Source organism: Littorina saxatilis, linkage group LG15 (genome assembly GCF_037325665.1).
Source record: "Littorina saxatilis isolate snail1 linkage group LG15, US_GU_Lsax_2.0, whole genome shotgun sequence".
In the NCBI taxonomy this organism is placed as follows: domain Eukaryota; kingdom Metazoa; phylum Mollusca; class Gastropoda; order Littorinimorpha; family Littorinidae; genus Littorina; species Littorina saxatilis.
In genome coordinates, this window is record NC_090259.1 from 11,652,377 (window position 1) to 11,665,864 (window position 13,488).

The 13,488-nt window shown below is 39.7% G+C and overlaps 1 long non-coding RNA gene across 1 annotated transcript in view; it reads left to right on the forward strand.

Annotated features, from left to right (window-relative positions):
* Window positions 1-5,676, forward strand: part of LOC138948550 (uncharacterized) — a 338,312-nt gene extending 332,636 nt beyond the window's left edge. Inside the window, exon 3 of the long non-coding RNA XR_011450009.1 lies at window positions 5,079-5,676. This is a non-coding gene — a long non-coding RNA (uncharacterized lncRNA). The remainder of the gene's footprint in view (window positions 1-5,078) is intronic.
* The last annotated feature ends 7,812 nt before the right edge of the window (window positions 5,677-13,488 follow it).

The window sequence follows — 13,488 nt, forward strand, 5'->3', positions numbered from 1 at the left end:
TTACTGTCCTGGTAATATGAGAAAAAACCTCTTTTGTATCAATTTTGAAAGTAATTTTCAAGCATGAAACACAAATAAACATATGATATAAAGTGTTAAAGTAGTCAGGATGCGCTGAAACTTAGGTAATATCAAGTTGAAGTATCCTTCTTACCGATGGAAAAAAGATACACACCGTCATCTGCAAAATCTTGAACTGTAATGACTTTACTAACCCTACCCCCTATATACCCATTATGAGAGAAAATACAACTTGAATATGGTGTCGCTTTTACGCAAAAAAACTATTCACTCATTAGTCATTTTATAAAATTCTACTGTGCAAATGTTAACACATGGAAAAGACTGATAGAAGATCAAAATAGAGCATAAAACATAGTAACTGTCCTGGTAAATTGAGAAAAAACACTTTTGTACCCATTTTTCAGTCATTTTCAAGCATGAAACACAAATGAACACCACGTTTAAAGCGTTGAAGTGGTAGGTATGTGCTAAATCTTTGGTACATTCAAGTCGAGGTATCTTTTTTACCGTCAAGACAAACAAAATACTCCACTGAACTCGCAAAATCTTGAACTTTGATGTTTGTAGTACCCCACCCATCATGACAGAAAATAGTGCATTTACTCTACATAATGAGAAAGGTAAGAAAAAGCGACATGACAGTTCTAAACTATCATTTGTTTAGGCTATGTAAGCTCAGGGTTGCTGAGAAAAAGAAATGATAGAACTCAAAATATAGAACTCAAAACAGTTACTTTGCAGTTTCATGTAAATAAAATAAAATAAACAATGTTGTACACCCATTTCAAAGTTAATTTTAAGCGTAAACAAAACACAATTCCATTCTCCAGCACTGCTCCCCAATTTTCACAGAGTCAAGGCCCATATTCTGAGATTCCCACAAAATGACAGAAAATGGTAAAGATCTTGAAACATTTTTGTTAGTAGAGAAATAACAAGAACAACCATTTGCTGTGTCATGGAATTTCTTTGTCAGGCTGAAACTTAGCTGTTGTGTTGGTGTCTACTGTGTGAGTCCGGGTCCAAAATATCTTTCAAATTCCCATCTACACACTCACGTTATTCACTCAAGTATACAATTCCACTCACAGAGGCTTTCGGGGAAGGGAGTTTCCCACTCGGGCGAATCACACCACAACATACAAAGTATAACGTACACAGATTTTATTATTGAACCAAAAAGCAAATTAAATCATAAATAAATAAATCAAGGAATTAAAACTTCCACACAATGACACACTCACTCTCGGTTCACACTCTGCGCGTGCACACTATGGGCAGCACGTATACCGTTCCGACGTTCGTCTTCGTGCAAGTCCAGCACAGGCACACGATTGTCCAAGAATCACAATAATCCTCGTGAATGTCACAGCAGGCACAGTAAGCTTACGAAGAAAAGTCCAAATGGGAGCGTTGATGGTGGTAATCCGGTGTAATCCTCCGAATACTAATTAATTAAATATTCAAAATAAACACTCGCACACTCCACTGCCCAATAATACAACCTTTCAGTTTCACCCCCACGCTCTCTCCCAGTCTGACGACCCATCCCTAACCAAAACTATCCAAAAGGGGGGAGAAACTCAAAACTACATCGCTTTTATTGCTTTCCCTGACAAGCTGTTTACATCTTTACACACTATACCTCCTTTACTCGCTACCCCCCTCTCAAACACACACACATACACACAGATGCATACACTGTGACACACACACACACATGCCCACACACACACACACACTCACATACTCCGGTTTGGTAAGTTACCTGATAATGTAGCCTGTAGATCTAACGGGGAGACTGATCAGACAGGAGTAGCAATACTTTCACATTTTCGATGTTCAGCGATACACTTGTTTTCTTCGAGAGGTCGATCTTCGTGCGATTCTGGCGCGTCGTCACCACGAACGTTAAAAAACACGGATATCATCACGATCAAATGGCCTCTCTACAAAAGCCAGGTCTAGGAGTCAGAAACTCTGCATCTAAAGTCAGTCAGTATTAACCCCCTCAACACAATCTTGTCCCATAGTGATTTCTGTCGGCAAAGAACATGTGGTTCTCAATTCAGAAGACTGATTTGTTGTCTTCCAGTGTGAAATTCAGATCTACCCCATCTACATGCATTGATCTGAGCAATAAAATGTAGATGCGATAATTTGCAAACATCTCAACACAATCTGCATCTTGTCCATCGTGATTCATGTCGGCAAAGAACATGTGGTTCTCAACTCAGAAGACCCCTTTGTCATCTTCCAGTGTGAAATTCAGATCTGCCCCAAGTACGTGCATTGATCTGAGCAATAAATGTAGAAGTGATAATCTGAAAAAAATCTCTTTGCGTGAACGCTGCCACGTTGTCATCAGTTGGATGTCTTTTATCCAGAGCAGGGATTAACCAATCAATCAATCAATGAGGCTTATATCGCGCATATTCCGTGGGTACAGTTCTAGGCGCTCTGCAGTGATGCCGTGTGAGATGAAATTTTATACGGCCAGTAGATTGCAGCCATTTCGGCGCATATTTACCTTTCACGGCCTATTATTCCAAGTCACACGGGTATAGGTAGACAATTATTAACTGTGCCTAAGCAATTTTGCCAGGAAAGACCCTTTTGTCAATCGTGGGATCTTTAACGTGCACACCCAATGTAGTGTACACGGGGGGAGGTTCGGACACCGAAGAGAGTCTGCACACAAAGTTGACTCTGAAATAAATTTCCGCCGAACCTGGGATCGAACTCACGCTGACAGCGGCCAACTGAATACAAATCCAGCGCGCTACCAACTGAGCTATATCCCCACTTTTTCATCAGCAGTTTGTTGTGAGTATTCGTAGACTGCTTTCCATTACCTGTCGTCTGTTTTAGCTTGAAGTAGGGGTCATTCAGTCACCCAACAAGTGCTTGTTTTACTGACACGTTCTCACGCACGACATGTCGTAAATGCAAGTTCTAACGATTGTTGACTCACATGCGAAGCAAAAGTGAGTCTATGTACTCACCCGAGTCGTCCGTCCGTCCGTCCGGACGTCCGTCCGTCCGTCCGTCCGGAAAACTTTAACGTTGGATATTTCTTGGACACTATTCAGTCTATCAGTACCAAATTTGGCAAGATGGTGTATGATGACAAGGCCCCAAAAAACATACATAGCATCTTGACCTTGCTTCAAGGTCAAGGTCGCAGGGGCCATAAATGTTGTCTAAAAAACAGCTATTTTTCCCATTTTTCCCATTTTCTCTGAAGTTTTTGAGATTGAATACCTCACCTATATATGATATATAGGGCAAAGTAAGCCCCATCTTTTGATACCAGTTTGGTTTACTTTGCTTCAAGGTCAAGGTCACAGGAGCTCTTCAAAGTTGGATTGTATACATATTTTGAAGTGACCTTGACCCTGAACTATGGAAGATAACTGTTTCAAACTTAAAAATTATGTGGGGCACATGTTATGCTTTCATCATGAGACACATTTGGTCACATATGATCAAGGTCAAGGTCACTTTGACCCTTATGAAATGTGACCAAAATAAAGTAGTGAACCACTAAAAGTGACCATATCTCATGGTAGAAAGAGCCAATAAGCACCATTGTACTTCCTATGTCTTGAATTAACAGCTTTGTGTTGCATGACCTTTGATGACCTTGACCTTGGGTGACATGTATTTTGGTAGGAAAAATGTGTAAAGCAGTTCTTAGTGTATGATGTCATTGCTAGGTTTAGTTATTTGACCTTGACCCTGAAGGTCAAGGTCATGTAAAGGTCAAGGTCAAGCATGTGAGTCGTATGGGCTTTGCCCTTCTTGTTTTTAGTTGCACTGATAGAAAATGTCGATATTTGTAAACTTCTGCCATTTCCTAATGTTAATTTCATTATTGGCATCTATATATATATACGACTAGTGTCTGTCTGTCTGTCTGTCTGTCTGTTCGCGATGCACGGCCAAAGTTCTCGGTGGATAAAGCTTTTTCAAATTTGGACACCGTATTCAGCTACACCCCGGACACAACCTCATCGATGAGATATTTCAACACGTGCTCCCAGCGCGCAGCGCTGTGCGCGCTGAACCGATTTTTGTTTGTTTTTATATTTAGTCAAGTTTTGACTAAATATTTTAACATCGAGGGGGAATCGAAACGAGGGTATGGTGTATGTGCGTGTGTGTGTGTGTGTGTGTGTGTGTGTGTAGAGCGATTCAGACTAAACTACTGGACCGATCTTTATGAAATTTGACATGAGAGTTCCTGGGTATGAAATCCCCGAACGTTTTTTTCATTTTTTTGATAAATGTCTTTGATGACGTCATATCCGGCTTTTCGTGAAAGTTGAGGCGGCACTGTCACGCCCTCATTTTTTAACCAAATTGGTTGAAATTTTGGTCAAGTAATCTTCGACGAAGCCCGGGGTTCGGTATTGCATTTCAGCTTGGTGGCTTAAAAATTAATTAATGACTTTGGTCATTAAAAATCTGAAAATTGTAAAAAAAAATAAAAATTTATAAAACGATTCACATTTACGTTTATCTTATTCTCCATCATTTGCTGATTCCAAAAATATATAAATATGTTATATTCGGATTAAAAACAAGCTCTGAAAATTAAATATATAAAAATTATTATCAAAATTAAATTGTCGAAATCAATTTAAAAACACTTTCATCTTATTCCTTGTCGGTTCCTGATTCCAAAAACATATAGATATGATATGTTTGGATTAAAAACACGCTCAGAAAGTTAAAACAAAGAGAGGTACAGAAAAGCGTGCTATCCTTCTTAGCGCAACTACTACCCCGCTCTTCTTGTCAATTTCACTGCCTATGCCGTGAGCGGTGGACTACGAGTATACGGTCTTGCTGCGTTGCATTGCGTTCAGTTTCATTCTGTGAGTTCGACAGCTACTTGACTAAATATTGTATTTTCGCCTTACGCGACTTGTTATATTTAGTCAAGTTTTGACTAAATATTTTAACATCGAGGGGGAATCGAAACGAGGGTCGTGGTGTATGTGCGTGCGTGTGTGTGTGTGTGTGTGTGTGTCTGTGTGTGTGTGTAGAGCGATTCAGACTAAACTACTGGACCGATCTTTATGAAATTTGACATGAGAGTTCCTGGGTATGAAATCCCCAAACGTTTTTTTCATTTTTTTGATAAATGTCTTTGATGACGTCATATCCGGCTTTTCGTGAAAGTTGAGGCGGCACTGTCACGCCCTCATTTTTCAACCAAATTGGTTGAAAATTTGGTCAAGTAATCTTCGACGAAGCCCGGACTTCGGTATTGCATTTCAGCTTGGTGGCTTAAAAATTAATTAATGACTTTGGTCATTAAAAATCTGAAAATTGTAAAAAAAAAATAAAAATTTATAAAACGATCCAAATTTACGTTTATCTTATTCTCCATCATTTGCTGATTCCAAAAACATATAAATATGTTATATTCGGATTAAAAACAAGCTCTGAAAATTAAATATATAAAAATTATTATCAAAATTAAACTGTCCAAATCAATAGCCTTGACCCACAAGTCAGCAGCGAATGTGATAAACGGGTTATCTCCCCTGAAAAGCGAAGCAAGCTTCGAAGATGGCGACGATGGAAAAGAGAACTGTGAGCGAACTGCGAAAGGTGTGTGTGGGTGTGTGTGTGTGATGTGTGTCAGTGTGTGTATATATGCGCGTGCTGTGTGTGATGTGTGTGAGTGTGTGTGTATGCGCGTGCTGTGTGTGTGTGTGTGGCTGTGCTTGCGTGAGCTTGTGTGTGTGTGTGTGTGTGAGAGAGAGAGAGAGAGAGAGAGAGAGAGAGAGAGAGAGAGAGAGAGAGAGAGAGAGAGAGAGCGATAGTGAGAGTAGGGTATGGTTGTTGGTGAAAGTTGAGTTGGACGCTGGGGTTGGGCGGGTGTGTGTGTCAGAGAGGGTTGTGTGTGTGTGTGGGGGGGGGGGGGGGTGGACTGCGTGTGTGTGTGAGGCCTGTAGCTCTCACTTCTCACATTATGAAAGTTTTTGAAAGACTGGTGTTGACTGTTTTGAAGGTCCAAGTCGCTGCTTTTCAAGATTCTTTGCAGTTTGCATACAGGGCCAAAGTAGGGGTTGATGATGCACTATTGTTTATGTTACATTCTGTGTACACACATCTGGAGAAGAGCTCTGCGTGTGTTAGAGTTATGTTTTTTGATTTTTCTTCTGCCTTTCAGACTATTCAGCCTCATCTTCTGGCTCAGAAGTTACAAAACATGTCTTTGCATCATAGTACAGTGAAATGGATTCTGGATTATTTGGTAGATAGACCACAGTTTGTACGATGGAATGGTACTTTTACATCTGACATGATTAACACTTTCACCGGAGCACCACAAGGAACAGTTTTGTCACCTTTTTTGTTCACCCTGTATACATCTGATTTTAAAGTACAAGGAGAGTCATGTCATCTTCAGAAATTTTCTGACGACTCTGCCGTGGTTGGTTGTATTCTTGATGGTGATGAGAGCTTGTATAGAGAACGAATTGATGATTTTGTGTCTTGGTGTGATTCCAACTTTTTAGTATTAAACGCAAGCAAGACGAAGGAAATGATTTTTGATTTTCGCAAAAAGAAAGACACTGTCCATCCTTTAGTCATCAAAGGTGATGCGATTGAGATAGTCAGCGAGTACAAGTATTTAGGTGTAGTTCTAGATAACAAGCTAAGCTGGTTTAATCATGTTGATGCTGTTTTTAAGAAGACGCAGTCAAGATTGTTTTTCCTGCGCAAGCTGAGATCATTTCATGTGTGTAACAAGATGCTGTACATGTTTTATCAGAGTATGGTGTGCAGTGTGATGGTGTTTGCATCAGTGTGTTGGGGAGGGAATGCCACTGCAAGGGACACTGGCAGGCTGAACAGGCTGATAAAGAAAGCGAGTTCTACTGTAGGCCAGAGCCTTGACACCCTTGAAGTCCTTGTTGAAAGAAGGCTTGCCAGTAAGTCCAGAGCTATTCTGCTCGACCTAGGGCATCCCCTCCACGACGCACTGATGGATCTCCGCATCACACGGAATGCTCGGTTTCTCATGCCTAGGTGTCGAACGGAGCGTTTTCGGCGTTCTTTTCTTCCTGCAGCTGTGAGATATTTTAACAGCAACCGAGCCATTGTCCTGGCCACAGACTATCAGTGATGCCTTTTAAATGTACCTCTTAATGATAGATTTAATTTGGTTTGATGACTTTTGACCTTTGATCATAACTAGTGCTGTGATAATGAGCTTTAGCACTGTTGTGATGGTGTTGACACTATACTTTGCCCAATTGAGTCTAACTACCTGATGGCTAATCTACTGTGATAACTGATGATGATTACTGGGATTGGTTTTATGTGTTTGGTTGGTCTCTTCTTTTGGTAGTGCAATAGCGTTAATTATGGATTGTTGTTATCATCATTTACATAAAACTTATCTGTTAATCCAAACAATGATATACTTACTGTGATGTTCTTAACTACACTTTAACATGGAATGTATGTATGTATGTATGTATGTATGTAGGTATGTATGTAGGTATGTATGCATGTGTGTTGGTGTGTCGGTGTGTCATGTGTGCAAGTAAAAAGGGTATTGTAGTTGTACATATATTACTTTAGATATTTTTTTTGTTATCAGGGGTTTTATGAATTTTCTTCTCTTATTCTTTTATAATTATTAATTAATGACCTATATGTGCTGATGACCAATTTAATTTCCTTTGTTGGATCAATAAAATGTTATGAGTTATGAGTGTGGGGGGGGGGTTGACTGCGTGTGTGGGTTTATTTGTGTGTGTGAGGATTGTCTGTGTGTGTGTGTGTGTGTGGGACTGCGTGTGTGTGTTTATTTGTGTGTGGTGTGTGTGTGCCTTTCGCCTTGTATTGAGGAAATTAAACTGTGTTTGCGTATTATGTGTGTGTTTGCAAGCGTGCGTGTATGTTAGGCATATCTCAGTAGGTGTGTGTATGTGCGCGTACGTGCAATGTGTGTGCGTGCGCGCGTGTGTTTGTGTATGTATGTATGTATGTGTGTGTGTGTGTGTGTGTGTGTGTGTGTGAGAGAGATAAACAAACTATCAAGAACAAAACAAAACTGAACAAACGAAATGTTTTCCCCCCAACTCTGATTATTGCTTGTTTCGGAGACGACTGTGATTTTGACTTTTTGAGTAAGCCTACACGAACACACAAGCTCAATACAGCCGGCAACAAGTTCGCCGGCCGGGGCAGTGAAATACTATTTCAAATAGATCTATTTCACTTAGAATGTCAATGGATATAGGGCAACATACTTATTTTTTAAATCAGTGATTGATTAGATCGTCATATTTTTGTGACACTGAGACCAAACCATCAAAAAATTAGCAATAGGCCTTGAATCAAAGTCGTGCGAGATCTGACCTTGCTGCAAATGTACGTGTACGACTTGATTGTGTTGACGTTCAACTGGTAAGCTGGGCGATTGCAGGCTTTTATCCAGCGAAGGCAGCGATCTAGATGGTACAGATGCTTTCCCGGTTTCACAAATGGGATGAATTTCACGCCAACACAGCGTTCAGGATACCTATCATCCGTTTTACATTGTCCCCAAGCACAGCGCTTGTTAGGCAGCATTTGTGTGTGTTTGCTTCCTAAAACAAGGGAAGTAACTCCCAGAGCCTAGATATGTGGATGGTTAATTTAAAAACACTTTCATCTTATTCCTTGTCGGTTCCTGATTCCAAAAACATATAGATATGATATGTTTGGATTAAAAACACGCTCAGAAAGTTAAAACAAAGAGAGGTACAGAAAAGCGTGCTATCCTTCTTAGCGCAACTACTACCCCGCTCTTCTTGTCAATTTCACTGCCTTTGCCATGAGCGGTGGACTGACGATGCTACGAGTATACGGTCTTGCTGAAAAAATGGCATTGCGTTCAGTTTCATTCTGTGAGTTCGACAGCTACTTGACTAAATATTGTATTTTCGCCTTACGCGACTTGTTATATTTAGTCAAGTTTTGACTAAATATTTTAACATCGAGGGGGAATCGAAACGAGGGTCGTGGTGTATGTGCGTGTGTGTGTCTGTCTGTGTGTGTGTGTAGAGCGATTCAGACTAAACTACTGGACCGATCTTTATGAAATTTGACATGAGAGTTCCTGGGTATGAAATCCCCGAACGTTTTTTTCATTTTTTTGATAACTGTCTTTGATGACGTCATATCCGGCTTTTCGTGAAAGTTGAGGCGGCACTGTCACGCCCTCATTTTTCAACCAAATTGGTTGAAATTTTGGTCAAGTAATCTTCGACGAAGCTCGGACTTCGGTATTGCATTTCAGCTTGGTGGCTTAAAAATTAATTAATGACTTTGGTCATTAAAAATCGGAAAATTGTAAAAAAAAATAAAAATTTATAAAACGATCCAAATTTACGTTCATCTAATTCTCCATCATTTTCTGATTCCAAAAACATATAAATATGTTATATTTGGATTAAAAACAAGCTCTGAAAATTAAATATATAAAAATTATTATCAAAATTCAATTGTCGAAATCAATTTAAAAACACTTTTATCTTATTCCTTGTCGGTTCCTGATTCCAAAAACATATAGATATGATATGTTTGGATTAAAAACACGCTCAGAAAGTTAAAACAAAGAGAGGTACAGAAAAGCGTGCTATCCTTCTTAGCGCAACTACTACCCCGCTCTTCTTGTCAATTTCACTGCCTTTGCCATGAGCGGTGGACTGACGATGCTACGAGTATACGGTCTTGCTGAAAAATGGCATTGCGTTCAGTTTCATTCTGTGAGTTCGACAGCTACTTGACTAAATATTGTATTTTCGCCTTACGCGACTTGTTTGTTTTTGTTGTCGGGATCCACTACCAGTAACTCTTCCTTATCTTCTCCAGTGTTTTCAGCCGCGATTATCTCCCTTCCTCCGTGTGGCGTCAATCCATATTCCCGTTACTACGTTACTATTTTTAGAAGGTCATTGCACGTTACTATTTTTTGGTCTCCAGTGTTTTGCGCGTTTATCTCCTTTCCTTCGTGCGCACCCGGCAGAGCCGGGTCCCAGGCGCAGCCTGGTATTCGGCTCTACTTCTTCCCGGCGAAGCGGGTAATCATCTAGTCTATATATCTATATACGACTTGCGTCTGTGTGTGTGTGTGTGTGTGTGTGTGTGTGTGTGTGTGTGTGTGTGTGTATGTGTGTGTGTTCGCTATGCCAAGCCAAAGTTCTCGATGGATCTGCTTCAAATTTGGTGGGCATATTCAGGTAGACCCCGGACACAACCTGGTCGATGAGAATTTTCAACACGTGTTCTCAGCGCGCAGCGCTGAACCGATTTTGGTTTTTCTGTTCATCTTCCCAGATCCATTCCCAGTAACTCTTCCTTATCTTCTCCAGTGTTTTGCGTTTATCTCCCTTCCTTCGTGTGGCTTCAATCCATATTCCCGTTAATACGTTACTATGTTTAGAATGTCACTGCACTGTCCAGAACGCTTTCCTTCCACCCGTAAGTTGTCCTCACTGTAAAAGTGCAAAGGTCGAATCAATTTATAGCCACGCGAAAAATACACTGTCATCTATCTCTATATATTTATAGATATAGATATACGTAGAGGTTACATGCCGAGTCTCAGTGATTATTAAAAATAAAGGTCGAAGTTAGCGGATCATGAAAAATGCGATCTCAATCGATCGCAGCCACTGGTCCTGGGATTCTTTTTGTTTAAAGTGATAGACTGGATTTATATTGGTCGATTTCAATACACACACACAATCACTCAGTCATTCGCCCAGTACTAAAAAGATGTATTTTCTAACACAGTGTTTTAAAAGATAAACAAGAAATTTATTACGTTCATACAAACAAACAGGACGTCACTACACATTCACCACCGTTACCTTCCACAAATATAGAATACAAACAAGTCGCGTAAGGCGAAAATACAATATTTAGTCAAGTAGCTGTCGAACTCACAGAATGAAACTGAACGCAATGCCATTTTTCAGCAAGACCGTATACTCGTAGCATCGTCAGTCCACCGCTCATGGCTAAGGCAGTGAAATTGACAAGAAGAGCGGGGTAGTAGTTGCGCTAAGAAGGATAGCACGCTTTTCTGTACCTCTCTTTGTTTTAACTTTCTGAGCGTGTTTTTAATCCAAACATATCATATCTATATGTTTTTGGAATCAGGAACCAACAAGGAATAAGATGAAAGTGTTTTTAAATTGATTTGGACAATTTAATTTTGATAATAATTTTTATATATTTAATTTTCAGAGCTTGTTTTTAATCCGAATATAACATATTTATATGTTTTTGGAATCAGCAAATGATGGAGAATAAGATAAACGTAAATTTGGATCGTTTTATAAATTTTTATTTTTTTTTACAATTTTCAGATTTTTAATGACCAAAGTCATTAATTAATTTTTAAGCCACCAAGCTGAAATGCAATACCGAAGTCCGGGCTTCGTCGAAGATTACTTGACCAAAATTTCAACCAATTTGGTTGAAAAATGAGGGCGTGACAGTGCCGCCTCAACTTTCACGAAAAGCCGGATATGACGTCATCAAAGACATTTATCAAAAAAATGAAAAAAAACGTATGGGGATTTCATACCCAGGAACTCTCATGTCAAATTTCATAAAGATCGGTCCAGTAGTTTAGTCTGAATCGCTCTACACACACACACAGACACACACACGCACACACACACGCACATACACCACGACCCTCGTTTCGATTCCCCCTCGATGTTAAAATATTTAGTCAAAACTTGACTAAATATAAAAAGACGATCTGAAACACAAGAAAACAAAACGTATAGTTTGGAAAAACAATAGCCTAACACTAAAACCAAAACACAATACAGTTGACTTTTCCCCTGTCTAGCTGGGGGGTATCCTATTGATGCTCAGATGATGAGATCAAAACCCAGGAAGAAGTCTTTCACCCTTCCTCAAAAATAGCCCCAAATATGGTTCTTGATTCACATTGAGCACAGGAAAACAATTTGCCCTCAAAAATAATATGACAATTCCCAAAAATCCAAAACTCAAAACAAAATTTTGACCCCAACCTAAGATGACGCCATCATCTAATTAGGCCGACCAAAGTCCAAAAATGTCTTGTAAATAGTCACATCTTCAAAAAAGAAATAAAATAATGACATCGAAGTTCAGTGCTCAAAAAGTACGAAGTAGCTATTCTGTCTTCAGGAGTGAGGTCTAGAATTCTTTATGATCCAGCTGGCTGGTTCGGATCACTATACGGACTGTTGTCAAACACTTAAAAGTCTTTAGAGTCCATTGCCAACTGGGTATGTTTTACTTAACAGTCTGTAGTTCATTCATGTCAAGTTCAGAACATCTGAGTCATGGTTGGTGGCGCAAACCCCATCTGGCGACGCCCCCGTAATCGTGTAGTTGGCCCACGTCTCACTCAGAGTTGGCCCACGTCTAGCTCTGGGTTGGCCCACCATCCCTCAACATCAGTTTGGCAACGGCACTGCAGTTGCCTAAACATATGTTATACCGAAACCCCATACAGTAATACAACTTCCGCTTAACATAAAGTTCCGTAAACAATCCAATTCTTATGAAATATTTACAAGTTTTCTAGTTGCACAACCAAAAATTATCCAAAATTTGGTACAACCGTTCAAATATGTCACAAGTGACCTCATTGGAGATAATGAATCAAAACAAGTTCACAATAAATCAAATTTCCAACATTTGATTTTAATTTCCCCATCTGAGAACATGTTCCTTACTGAAGGTCATTTCCTTCTTGGTCTGACTTCCTAGTCAGCCATATTTGAATATTGTTACCTCCATGTTTCCCTCTAAACCTTGCTAACTCAAAATGTTAAAATCAGGGTATTTCCAAACAAGAGAACTCAATTGAAGTATGCTACACCTCTATCACACCAAACCCTACGAGAAATGTGATAATTTCAAGACAATGACACAAACAACTATCCATTCATTCTACAACATGGCTATCTGAGGAGAAAAGAAATACTCACAAGTCCCATACATCAGGGTCCACCTGTGCAAGTCCAAGAATCCAGCACAAACTTCTCTGTCCGTTAACTTCACCCAACAGTTAGAAATGAAATTCACTACGATTTCAAACAAGAAATACATTAGTGCCCGCATGGGGAAGAAAATAATTTCTTCACAGATGCCTCCAAGGAGCACAGAGAATTGCCGAAGACCTCCTCCCTCTCAGACAGCCAGAGGAAAAGTGAAAAAGCAGGAAGAAAGAGAAATCTGGGTAATGACAAGTTCCTGTCCTAGAACATTCTAGAACATTCTAGAAACACTGGTTTAAAAAGCTGAATGAAAATATAAGGTTACACATTCCTCATGGCGTCACTGGGAAACAGAATTAAAAACAGAAGGCGATGCCAATGGTTGGCTTATTCTGCCCTGACAAACAAAACAAAATAGGCCTACACTCCCCAC